We start from the raw sequence: 13,269 nt of genomic DNA, 5'->3' as shown, positions 1-13,269 counted from the left end.
TAGAACACCTTTGGAATGAATTAGAGCGGATCCTGAGAACCAGTCGCCTCGCCTCGTCCAACATCAGTGTGTGACCTCACAAATGTGTTTCATTGTCATTGATCTCAATGCCATTAAAATCAGCTATAGGCTAGCTTAAATAAATGCCAATCTATTGGTATAGAACTGGTATGTGGTGACGTGGGGTTATTTTAATTCCAAAGACCAAGGGGACTTTATCAGGGTGCATAGTGTCCTGGATACATGAAATAACTGGCATTTAAAAAATAAAACAAATACAAATCTGCTAGCCTCTATGGGAATTTTAACACATAGGGTTAACACAGGCGTTCCAATACTTATGACCCCTGTATTTTAAGGAAAACATTTATTTATTTACAATACATTATTCATTCACAAAGAAAATTGGTGTCCTTAAAGGAACATTTCACCGTTTTTTCATATTAAACTACGTTACTCCCCTAATTAAGACGAGTTGATACATACCTCTCACGTTTCAATGCGTGCACTCACTGGCTCTGGCGTGCGGCGCAACTTTGATAGCACTTAGCTAGCCCAATGCATTCATTAGGATCCAAACAGAGATGAAGTTTGAAGCGACCGAACACCTCAATGTTTTCCCTATTAAAATACAGTTACACGAGTAGTCACACGACCAAGTATGGTGAGACAAAATAAAACGTGGTGCATTTCTAAGCAGGTAAGAGGGATATTGTGTGGCGCAATAATATCCTCACTCTTGCACTTTCAGTTTCACTTTGGAGTGAGGATATTACTGCGCAGAGTCTAAGTGCTCCCAATATATTTCCTCATTGTTTCATGGCATTAAGATCAATTTCCAAAAGATGATTTTATATTTAACTTTAAGCATGTGTTCCAATACTTTTGGAGGGCACTGTAATTACCTGTGTCCCCGTAGTCAATGGAATAGTAAAAATATAACTTGACTGCATCTAGTGATTATTATGGGAGACACTGCTGTCATATTTGAAATTGTATTATATATTATGTGTGTTTGCATTTATAAAACAATGTAATGCATTTTTAAGCAGTAACTTACTTATTTTGTTTTGTGCAGTGCTCATTGAACTTCTTCAGTGTTAACAGTGTATACATTTTTAATTTATTGTGTTAGAAGTTGTCACTGTCATTGCACTAATATGCTTGGGTTGGGTCTCATCTCTTAATCCAAAAAGTCCAGCCATAGTGTAAGTGTAATATACCACTGTTAACTGTCAAAAATATTGCACATGGCGTCACATTTGTTTATGTTTATATTTAAATTTCTTAGCAGACGCTTTTCTCCAAAATAACGTACTTTATATTTTAATCAAGAATTGAACAAAACATAGTTAGCTCAACCTCCATTTAATTTCAACTCATCACTGATATTCAGGTAACGTAACGCAGTGGTGCATTTGTTAATTGTGACAACCACAATTAATTTATTGTGCGATCCATTTGTACATGTTGACGGCTTGTGACAACTCATAACTTGTGAAATGACAGTGTGTAACTTTCTTGTTGTAAGAACCCGCGGTGAACTGGGATCCTTTGACTCATGCAAGATCACTTCTCGTCAGATGTGTTTAGGGAGGCATGCATCATTTTGCGTAGTTCTATTTTTTCGGACAACTTACTACTTGTAAGACAAGCAGATTGGACAAATGGATTGCACCAATAGCCCCAAAAGGATGAGACAGAATCACTTATTTTGATTGCAGTCATACAAAAGTTGCAAGCATGAATAATTTATATGGACAGAGTGTGTAGGTACATCTTATTGATTATGTGTCCTGTCTTTGTTGATTATTCAGCGCTGAATATCAAGCCAGTTCTCAGATTATCTCCACACCACTGGCCAGATGAAGGAGATCCAGTGGCTCTGTCCTGTGAGGTTAAAGACTCCTCCTTAAACTGGAGATACCTCTGGTACAGAGTCAGAGGTGATCTTCTGGATGGATTAAGCGATTCCTTTTTAGAGCCCCTCTCAGACAGCAGCAGAGAGGCTGGAGGATCCTATGATCTCGGCCTTGTTACCCCTGAACGCTCTGGGCAGTATGTGTGCAGAGCAAGGGAGGAGAACCAACCTATCAGACAGACTACAGCGATGTAGAGACTCTTTGGGTCACAGGTGAGCAACCATCCCTGAAGGAGTTTTTGTATTGAGATTCTCTCTGTGTCTGATAGTCAATCAAAATATGGGACCTCTCCTCTGTTTCTCCTCTGTCTCAGATTCACATTGGTGTCCCTGCATGCCTACAATCACACCCCACAGATCTCAGCATTTCTCAAGTGGCTCTGTCTCCCTGAGATGCTCTACTGGGGTAGTCACTCAGAAATGGAGACTGAGATGGAAGACAAATAGACATGGAGGACAAGAGTGTCCCTTGGGGTCAAGATTCACATGTAGCAACATCAAGTTATTTCAGAGTGACAGTGGAGTGCTGGTGTGAGTCTGAAAATGGATGGTACAGCAACGCTGTCAACATTACAGTGACAGGTAAAAAACATTACAGGTATTAAAAGACATATTTTCAGTCCAGCCAATTAGAAATATTTTATTATGACTAAATCAATTTATTATGATAAATCAAACAATATACAGTAGGAGCTGTCATGACAACTGCACATCAGAATAACCACTAGATGGCACTAAACTACCTACTGAACTATAAATGAAAATGTGAATGCCAATGTAAATTGCCAGAGGCAGAACACATAGTCCAAACTAAAATAATAATATAATAACAATGATAATACATTTCATTTATATTGCACTTTACATCAATGATCTCAAAGTGCTAAATGTTATCATGTTAGTACAAACATGTGTGCACTGCTACTCTACACCCTGGAGGATGTGTATTTAGCAGTAAGTATTAAACCAAGGTAAGAGATTTCAATATCATCCTAGTTGTCCATGATTCAGAAAATTTGTTAAGTTTGTGGGAATTGTTAACCTCAAGACTCTTACATAAAAAAAATAATAGGTGAGAAAATGTTTGTGGCAAGAATCAATCAATGGAAGTCGAGAATGTGCTAAGAAGATGATTTTTGTAAGGCTTAACTCATTGCAGTGCTCCCAGCACTAGACCTGCCCACTGAGGACCTGTGCAGCTTCCCCACAGTTCTTAAACACCTGATCATTTATTTGCTCTTGTCGTATAAAAGGGCTGTCTGTCTCAATGTGAGGTATTGTTTGTTGACAACTCTGAGCCTTGTGGAATTGTGTGTTTCTTGAGCTTGTTTTCTAGTGCTTTGACCGTGCCTGCCTGGCTTGCTTATTGGACTACAATTTGGATTGTTTATCCTGTCAATTGGATCACTTGTGTTTTGATCTATCTTTTATATTTTGAGACCCGGCTTGAATGTGCAATTGTTATTCAGAAACATAGTTTTCCTGGAAGCAGGTGTCCACCATGGTTTTACTTGAGGCCGAAGGGCTTCTCCTGGTCTCTAGCACATTCCCTCTGCTGGCTGCTGTGCTGTTGTTGCTGTTGGTCTATCTTTGCTCCACTGGTGTGAGCAAGCCAAGGAATGGAACACAACCTCCAGGACCCAAGCCACTGCCTCTTCTGGGTAACCTGCTGCAGCTGGATCTGAAGAAGCTCCATGAGTCACTATGTGAGGTTAGCGCCACAAATCTTACTGCTGTTTGGGCCTAAGAAAGTGGTGGTACTAGCCGGATACACGACTGTTAAACAGGCCCTTGTGAACCATGCAGTGGAGTTTGGGGACAGAGAGATCTCTCCTATGTTTCATGATCTCAACAAAGGACTAGGTGAAGCAGAAACATCGGAGTTGATTGTTTTGCTTATCATGAAAAATTATAATAAAATAAGTGAATTTCATGAAAGATCATTCATTAATGAACTTTGTTTCAATGTGCTACTACAAATTGCTACTAAATTATTTTATGGCATGTACAAATTATTATATGTTATATTATATATATTTTAATAATAAAACAGTATATTTTTTACCTGTATTTTTGACCTGTTCTTTCCTAATGTGTGCTTGCATGCCATGGTGTCTGCGTTAATACTCTATACGATACAGGAATTATATTTTCCAATGGAGAGAACTGGAAAACAATGAGACGTTTCGCCCTCACAAACTTGCGAAACTTTGGGATGGGCAAGAGAAGGAGTGAGGAACAAATTCTAGATGAGACACGATACCTGATAGAAGTATTTGAAAAATTAGAGGGTAAGACAAACACAAGCCTATATGTTAGCTTTTTAACTATAGCAGTATTTTGTCGATTTTACTCATGTTTTACTCATAATGCAGGCAGCCTACCCTCACTGCTCTTGAGTTACCTTAACCTGCTTACAGTATGCTTCAACAAGCAAAAACTTTAGATTCTACTATATGACCAAAATAATTAGTCTTAGATAGTTTGATATATTTAAGACATGGGTTGCAAATAGTTACAAAATGTGTCTACTATGTATGAAACTACATTCTCTGAGCATACATATTTTAAAAAGGGGGAAAAAGGAGAAAAACTCTTACTAATAACTTTTTTGTTTACAAAATGAAGGTACAGCATTTGATACGACTCAGCCAGTGAACTGTGCCGTATCTAACATCATCAGTGCCATTGTGTATGGCAGCAGGTTTGAGTATGACGACCCCAGGTTTAAGGCCATGGTCAAAATATCCAGGGACAACTTTCGGCTTACGGGCTCTGTAGCTGTACAGGTATCTACGACAAATTACAATGGTCTTATCGATAGGCAATACTCTAAGAAATGCAACCTCTTGCAAATAAAATGTAACCGTATTTGTTTTGTTGTTGTTGTTTGTTTGTTTGTTTTTCTGCAGATCTACAACATGTTTCCGTGGTTAAAGTCACTGCTGAAGGAGGTATATCATCTCATAAATAATGTTGGCGAGAACTGTAAAGAGATACAGGGTTATATTGAGAACCTGCTGGTGACTCTGAACCCAGAGGACAGCCGAGGCTTCGTAGACTCTTTTCTTATATCCCAGCAGGACATTGAGGTAGTGTAGGCCTATTATATAGAGAACTGACAGAGTAACCTACTCTAATTTAGAAAGTAAAACATTAACAATTGAAACTTGTTAATTGAAACTTCCAGACATCAGGCCAAAAGGACACCCTGTTCAATCAAGAGAATCTGATATTTAGCGTAGGCAACCTTTTCTCAGCCGGCACTGACACCACTGGAACCACATTGCGCTGGGGACTGCTACTTATGGCCAAACATCCCCACATACAGAGTAAGAGGAACACACCACTCAAAGCTCTCCAGTGTCATCCATTGCATTCTATTGCATTCAGCGAATGAAAGTATGACTTGGACTATTACCAAAATGTTTAAGCAAAGACACCAAAGCCATTATATGGCTTTTGCATTTTACTTTTAAGTATGACACAGAAGTTTATAAGACCTTAAGGAACTAATATTGTGATAAAATTCAAGCTAAAATCAACATTTGTTCATGCAGTGTTTCTGTAAATGGGACACAAATAAAGCATCTGAAACCAAGCCATGCACTATTTCCAATTCCATCCAATCAGCACTGTATGAAGCGTGTATTCTGATTGGCTATTGAGCTCATCAATCAACTATTTAGCACTGACTTGAATCTTGATTTGAGAATTTTGTTGTTCATCAAATGTAGAGCGAGTTCATGAAGAGATCGACAGGGTGATCGGCATGAAATAGGGATTCAAAATAACAATGAGGTTCATTTATGGGTGCTTGTCCTCTCTCCCCCTAAAATATCAGCCAAATGCAGTTAAGTTAGAGCCATCTTTGCCACATTGGTGATCTGTACTGAACTGTTTTGGTCTACCTGTCTTGATCAGCCATTGGGCGCAAACACTTCAAAATCATTGGCTGCCAGAAAAGAAGGATGGATATCATTATCATAATTAAAATCGCCCGTATTTCACGCGCGGTGTTTATGATGCACACGACGCGCGTAAAATACGCGCGGGTCTTTAGAACATCACTACGGCGTTAAAAACGGCGCATTTTCGGCGCATTACGGCGCTTTTAACGGCGGTGCCTCTTAGAGCGGCGATAAAAGCGGCGTAAAGACTGAGAATTCGGGCGTATTTCACGGATATACTTGAGCTAACGTGGGGAAATATCCCCGTTTTCTGGCAGCTTTGGCTTTCCATACCCCATGTTTATACACGCACGTTACGCCTGAAATGGGCGCAAAACGTTAGTACATCTGGCCCTCAATGTATATCAATCCTTCAGCTGACACAATGGGTCTGTTTGAAACAGTATAACCTCTGCCTTTTGATATGGACCCAATATCTGGGCTTATTTTCTTGTTCACAACATCATAGTTGCAGTTGTCATTTCATCATCCATAATCAATGACATTAGACTAACACAAGAACAGGGCTATTTGAAACTATTTGACGCATCACTCCATCTGTTCATGAATTTGTATATGGGGCATTTGGTTGAATGTAATGGTTTGGCAAATTACTAGTCAGATATATTTACCAGATAAGTTTACTTTGACAACCTCAGAAGTGTAGATTTTGCCTGGTCATCTACTAGTTCTTACTAATTTTCTGAATTGTTTTACCAGAACTTGTTTTAAGAGTCTGATCAAATTGTTGAAAGAGAACAAACATTCAGGAATTCTATTCCTTTATAAATCCCATGCCTTCCTCTGTCTCACCAGGGCACCAGTGTGATTCCTCTGCTCACCTCAGTGTTGAGGGATGAATCTGATTGGGAGAAACCGTCCCTCTTCTACCCAGAACACTTCCTAGATGACATGGGGCACTTTGTCAAAAGGGACGCTTTCCTGCCTTTCTCTGCAGGTGTGCTTTTTCATTGCTGCTCAACTCTATCGGCTTTTGTGTGTTTGTTTGTTTGTTGTTAACACCAATGGAGGCTAATGGAGTAGAGGGTTGTCATTTCCCAGACATTCTATATGACAGTACAATATGTTGAAAGAATAAGATCAGCTTTATTGGTCAGGTTTGCATAAACAAACAAGGAAGTTGAGGGGAGGTCAGTTCCAATAATCCTCTCTGCAGCCCTAATTGTCTGTCGTAGTCTGGCCCTGTCCTGTTTGGTGGCTGACCCAAACCAGACAGTGATGGAGATGCAGATGACAGACTGAATGATGAATGATTAGAAATTGGTCAGCAGCTCCTTAGGCAAATTAAACTTCCTTAGCTGTCTCAGGAAGTATACAGTATAGCCTCTGCTGGGCCTTTTTCTGGATAGCGTCAATGTGGGGAGACCATTTTAGGTCCTGTGAGATGGTTGATCCCAGGAGCCTAAAGGAATCCACATTGGACACTGTGTCGTTCTGAATGATTCTAATGGATGGATGGATGACTGCTTTTATGCCAAATAACTGTTGACTTGGTTTGGTTAATTTTATACAGGGTTAATGTTCACTGCAGTCTAGTCAGTGGCCAAAACAGAACGAACAGGCCGTTCTTCCTAATGACCTTAACCCTTCATTTCTAACATGAGGCAGTGTGTGAACTGGCATAACTGACTACATCTGCCCTGACTGTGAACTTCATGTCATTGGGCATGTGAAGAAATAAACTCTGCAGTGAGGTCCACTGGGCTTCACAATAATCTAAATTAAATGGGCAAATTATGATTTGGTTTTGGCTTTTATGTGTACGTTTTTAGCCTGTACTTTAGACAAGGGCAAAAACCTTCTCTAAAATGTTGGTGTGACGCACTTAACACTAGGGTTGGGTATCGAGAATCGAGAATCGATGGGAACCGGGACTAGCTTTCCAATTCTCCCGGAATCATTCAAAAGTTTAAATTTAAATTCCTAGTATCGATTCCCAGTCTGCGAAACGGAAGAAGAAGCCACTAAACACCAACGAAGAAGGTGTTTGCATAACCGAGCTGAGGCAACAAGACGACAGTTCATAGATTTGATATTTATATTGTAGTTGAAAACAGCCCTGTGAGAAATTTATAGTAAAGGTCATAAAAAGTAAAAAGTTCATGGAATTAAAATTGATGGAGAAGATCAGACTATGTCATTCAGAAAGACCGTTGGTTAGCTAGCTCATTTAAAATATTCAAGCTTTTTTGACCCTGCTTCTTACAAGAATCGGAATCGAAACAAGGAATCGAAATCGGAATCGGAATCGTTTAAATTCAAACGATACCCAACCCACTTAACACATGCAAGAGATGGTCAATTGGCATGTTTACTGCTTTGTATGTTAAATGGAAATGCTCTGGAGAGCAGGAAAGGCCAAAACAGAAACCCCCAAAACATTCTTCTCTCTCTCAGGACGCAGAGTGTGTGTGGGAGAGGCTCTGGCCAAGATGGAGCTCTTCCTCTTCTTCACCGCTCTTCTTCAGCGCTTCCGTTTCACTCCTCCTCCTGGAGTCTCTGAGGAAGAGCTGGACCTCACACCAGTCCTGGGATCCACCCTCAACCCTTCCCCCCACAAGCTGTGTGCCGTCAGCCGCTCCTGAGGATCACTTTTATGAGAAATGTGTTTATTCTGTGTTCTGGTGAGCCAAAGACAACTTTCCACCCAGGTGGACAATTAAAGACTTATTCTATTCTATTCTATTCTGGCAAGCAGCTGTCAGTTTTTGTTAAAAAAAAGGATGATATAGAAACATATTGTGAAGACATAACTGTTTTGACATAATGTCAGATACAACAGTGCTTCGTTATTATACTCGGCATGCATCATCTGTCAGATCACCCAAAAATAATGTCATGATCTTTTGTAAGTAGTAGTCTATAGTAATCACTTGTATTAATCTTGTTTTATTGAATGTTTAAGAGAAAGGAGTTACTGCAGCCTGAGGTTGACTTTAGTCAGTTATTTTATATTTGACCTTTTCAGAATTTAACCTTTGATTAGGGTCACTAAAACCCTCAAGAACAAAATAAAAAGTAACTTGTGAAACCCACAAGCCCCCAAATTAGACACATAGGGCCCCTTACTATCATCTATATTCTGTCACCTGTAGCTGTGCTACGTCTGGTTAGTGCAATGCTGCCCTCTAGTGACACCGAGGCGCTCTTGCTTTATTCATGACTCGTGCCTGAAGCAACGCTTCTCCTGCTCCGTGTTCTGATTTTAAACCTGCTTGACTTGCTGAATCCCAATTCAACCGGACACACAGCCAGGCGTTGAAGTTTTTTTTTTACAGTTGCGTTATGATTCAGCACAGTAAACATGGAAGCTTTTGTGTTCCCCTTTGTGTTTACTTTTTACACACCACTTGGTGTCATTGGTTTCATATGGATCACACTTCACGATCACTGATATTACACCTAAAATTCAGAGGCATACAGTTTATTTATCAAACAACAAAATTATATTGCACAGGCATCAGAGTACACTGTACTACTCATAATTAGAGTTTGAAGAAGACCTCTGCTTTGCCATCCTCTACAGCCTGAAAGAACAGTGGGTAATCGTGTAAGGCAAATGACAGACCATTACCAAAAGGAAGACTACAGAGTTTCATCATTGATACTGAAAGGCTGACGGGTCTTTTTTTATTTAAACAAGAAAAAAAAGAAAGGTAGTTATGTTGGTGAAATTAAATTCTACCAGGAAGACTCAGTAGACAGAATAGAATCAGATAACAATTTAATTTGAAAGGAGTTGCTAGAATACAAGCATAGAAAGAGTTCGGGATAAACATCAATCTTTGGCGCAGGCCCCCGTCTCGAATCCGTCCAGGGATGAACGGAACTCAGATCCTGCTGGTCGAAGAAGCAGGGGCGAAGAGCCTACCCCCAAAGAATGAAAGATGCCCGCCAGGGCAGTAACTCAGTAACCTAAATCTGAGAGAAGAATAAAGATTAATATACGTATGACATTACATTTGATTACGTGCGTGGGCAGGGACGATGAGGATGTGCCTAGCCGTTAGAGTGTAGATAGAGAACTAAAGGGGAATTGTTAAGGGACACTTTACATGTTTTCGCTATTGTGGGGTGAAAACAAGCCAGGCGACCAGCGTCCAGGGCAACCTGGACCGTGAGCTGGGCAACCAGCGTCTAGGGCAACCTAGACCGAGCGATGAGCCGGGCAACCGGCGACCAGGGCAACCTGGACTGTGAGCTGGGCAACCAGCGTCTAGGGCAACCTAGACCGAGCGATGAGCCGGGCAACCGGCGACCAGGGCAACCTGGACTGTGAGCTGGGCAACCAGCGTCTAGGGCCACCTAGACCTTCGTGACGGACCGGGCAACCGGCATCCAGGGCAACCTGGATAATGAGCTGGGCAACCAGCGTCTAGGGCAACCTAGACAATGTCACGGACCGAGCAACCGGTAATCAGGGCAACCTGAATCATGAGCTGGGCAACCAGCGTCTAGGGCCACCTAGACCTTCGTGACGGACCGGGCAACCGGCATCCAGGGCAACCTGGATAATGAGCTGGGCAACCAGCGTCTAGGGCAACCTAGACAATGTCACGGACCGGGCAACCGGTAATCAGGGCAACCTGAATCATGAGCTGGGCAACCAGCGTCTAGGGCCACCTAGACCTTCGTGACGGACCGGGCAACCGGCATCCAGGGCAACCTGGATAATGAGCTGGGCAACCAGCGTCTAGGGCAACCTAGACAATGTCACGGACCGGGCAACCGGTAATCAGGGCAACCTGAATGATGAGCTGGGCAACCAGCGTCTAGGGCCACCTAGACCTTCGTGACGGACCGGGCAACCGGCATCCAGGGCAACCTGGATAATGAGGTGGGCAACCAGCGTCTAGGGCAACCTAGACAATGTCACAGACCGGGCAACCGGTAATCAGGGCAACCTGAATCATGAGCTGGGCAACCAGCGTCTAGGGCCACCTAGACCTTCGTGATGGACCGGGCAACCGGCATCCAGGGCAACCTGGATAATGAGCTGGGCAACCAGCGTCTAGGGCAACCTAGACAATGTCACGGACAGGGCAACCGGTAATCAGGGCAACCTGAATCATGAGCTGGTCAACCGGGCCAAGTTTAAGATACCACAATAGCTACTGGCATGCTGTGCCCTTTTAACTGATCAGTAAATGTGTAAGGCAAAGCCTGAATATAACCACCGCCACCAGATTATGAATAGTAAATTGAATGGTACCTTAGTTATTGTGGACAGTGACTTCTGAGCATTGAAAACGTCATATGGGGTTAGTCTGATGTAGGCGGAATAAGCATTAGAGGACCATCTTCCCAGAGTTTTGATGGATGAAGATGAAAGCCCCTTTTGGGCTGCGGTCGTGGCTGCGCCGATGCGGAAGGAATGAGTGGTGAACTTCTTTGGTGAGATTGCATATAGGTTACGCAGAACATTGGCTGGGTGCTGAACCAGGAACGTGACATTGCTGAAACATCTGATGTGATAAGAGGTAAAGCAGGAGGGACGTGTGGTCATAGTTTAAGATAATTGACCATGGAGACAAACGGGTAAAACATTATTTATTTTAGCAATTGAAAGGTGGAACCTGACTCAGAGGAATCAGTTTTTGGATATTTAAGGAATAAGGTGAAGTGAGTGGGGAAGAGGATATATCAGAAAGACAGAGATGCGTGAGGGGTCGAATGACTGAATTCGTAGTGAATTCGCCGCACCGAATGAAGCCATGAAAGCCATCAGAAAAACGGCCTCTAGTTGCAGCCACGTAAGGCGAGTGGTAGCCGTGTTTAAGCGCTGTCACTAAGCGGTGCAATATCTGCCGTAATAGGAAGGCGAGAGTCAGTTGAACGCGGGGAGGAATTTGAGATGCCTCTGAGGAGAAGACGAATTTGAGGATTTGAAAATAGACTAGGGAAGCCAGGGTCGTGGAGTCTGGCGTGGAATTGAATGCCTGCGAGTGTTTTCCGAATGGAACAAGTTTGAGGCCACGATGATCCGACGAAACACGAGAAATGCGCAGACAGTGGAAATGAGAACGGGAAGGGCAGCGTGTGGTGCTGAGAAAACATAACGAACCAGGACCAGGCAGAATAATAAGCGTATAGGCTACGATTCGATAAGAGCGGATGAAGCAGCATCAGATGAAAATGCGAGACATTCATCGGATCATTTTATCTGCGAACCACAAATCATTGTAAGGCCCCCCAAAGCCGAGAGATGGAGCGGCATCCGTGAACAGCTTGAGAGAGACTGACGAGTCGGTGTGATCGTTATAAAAAGAAATGCTGTTCCAATGCTTCAGCAACTTGGACCAGAAGCCGAGATCCGACCGACAGCCCGAATTGAGAACAACGGAGTCGGATGGATTTTCCACGGAGTGGGCCGGGTCTAACAGCGAGATGTAGGCTAAGGAGCGGCCTTGCTGGATGATGAGCATCGCTAAATTCAGGTGGCCCAGGAGAGAGGAGTACTCTCTTGGTCACCGTACCGACTGAGAGGGAAGAGTCGGACACTTCGCGGATTCTGGTAAATTTTTGACTGAAAGCAACGAGGAGTTTTCGTAGGCTAGCCTACCTTAAAAGTGTTTCCAAAATCATTTCGGTGGTTTATCATGCTCATGTTTTACCAGGCTACCTTGGAGAGCGTAATCGATGGCATGACGGCTTGATTTGAAAACCTCCCTGTGACTTTAAAACGAAAATAAATCATTTAGTCCATACAGCGATGAAAATTATTGGCCAGAACACAAAAACACCCAGTCAGTCTTCGAGCAAGGTATGCTGACGCAGATAGACGGAATACTCTGTGACCCCTCTCAAGTCCTTTTTCACAATACGATGCCCAGCATCCCGACATCCTGGACCATGAGCTGGGCAACCAGCGTCTAGGGCAACCTAGACCAATGCGATGAGCTGGGCAACCAGCGTCTAGGGCAACCTAGACCAGTGTGATGAGCTGGGCAACCAGCGTCTAGGGCAACCTAGACCAGTGTGATGAGCTGGGCAACCGGCGTCCAGGGCAACCTGGACCATGAGCTGTGCACTGTATGGTGGGTTCACCATTGCAGACAAAACGGATTAAAAAAATTATTTGTCCCAATCTCCATCAATATTCTTAATAAACGACTTAAATAGACATAGCCTATATGTAGGCTGCACCACATGCCATTCTTATGCCTTTGTTTTGACGTCCATCCTTTTTAACCCATTAACTGAGTAGGTGTTACTGGAGCTCCAAGGGCAGTTCACATTCTGTCGATGGGTTCTCCTATGCTGTCAGTAGCCTGTGTGACAAGGTCTCAGTGTTTCTATTTATGTAATGTTATGTAATGTGTTGTCTGTCATGTTCATGTTATATGTACTGGGTTGCTTTGATGAGCCCAAGACAAT

At 42.6% G+C, this 13,269-nt stretch overlaps 1 pseudogene; it reads left to right on the top strand.

The window, feature by feature from the left end:
• Positions 1–3,422: 3,422 nt before the first annotated feature.
• The window catches only part of LOC134098370 (cytochrome P450 2K1-like), a 298,065-nt pseudogene continuing 288,218 nt past the window's right edge, over positions 3,423–13,269 (top strand).

This window comes from Sardina pilchardus, chromosome 12 (assembly GCF_963854185.1).
Source record: "Sardina pilchardus chromosome 12, fSarPil1.1, whole genome shotgun sequence".
Lineage (NCBI taxonomy): Eukaryota > Metazoa > Chordata > Actinopteri > Clupeiformes > Clupeidae > Sardina > Sardina pilchardus.
This window is presented reverse-complemented; position numbering and strand designations above follow the sequence as displayed.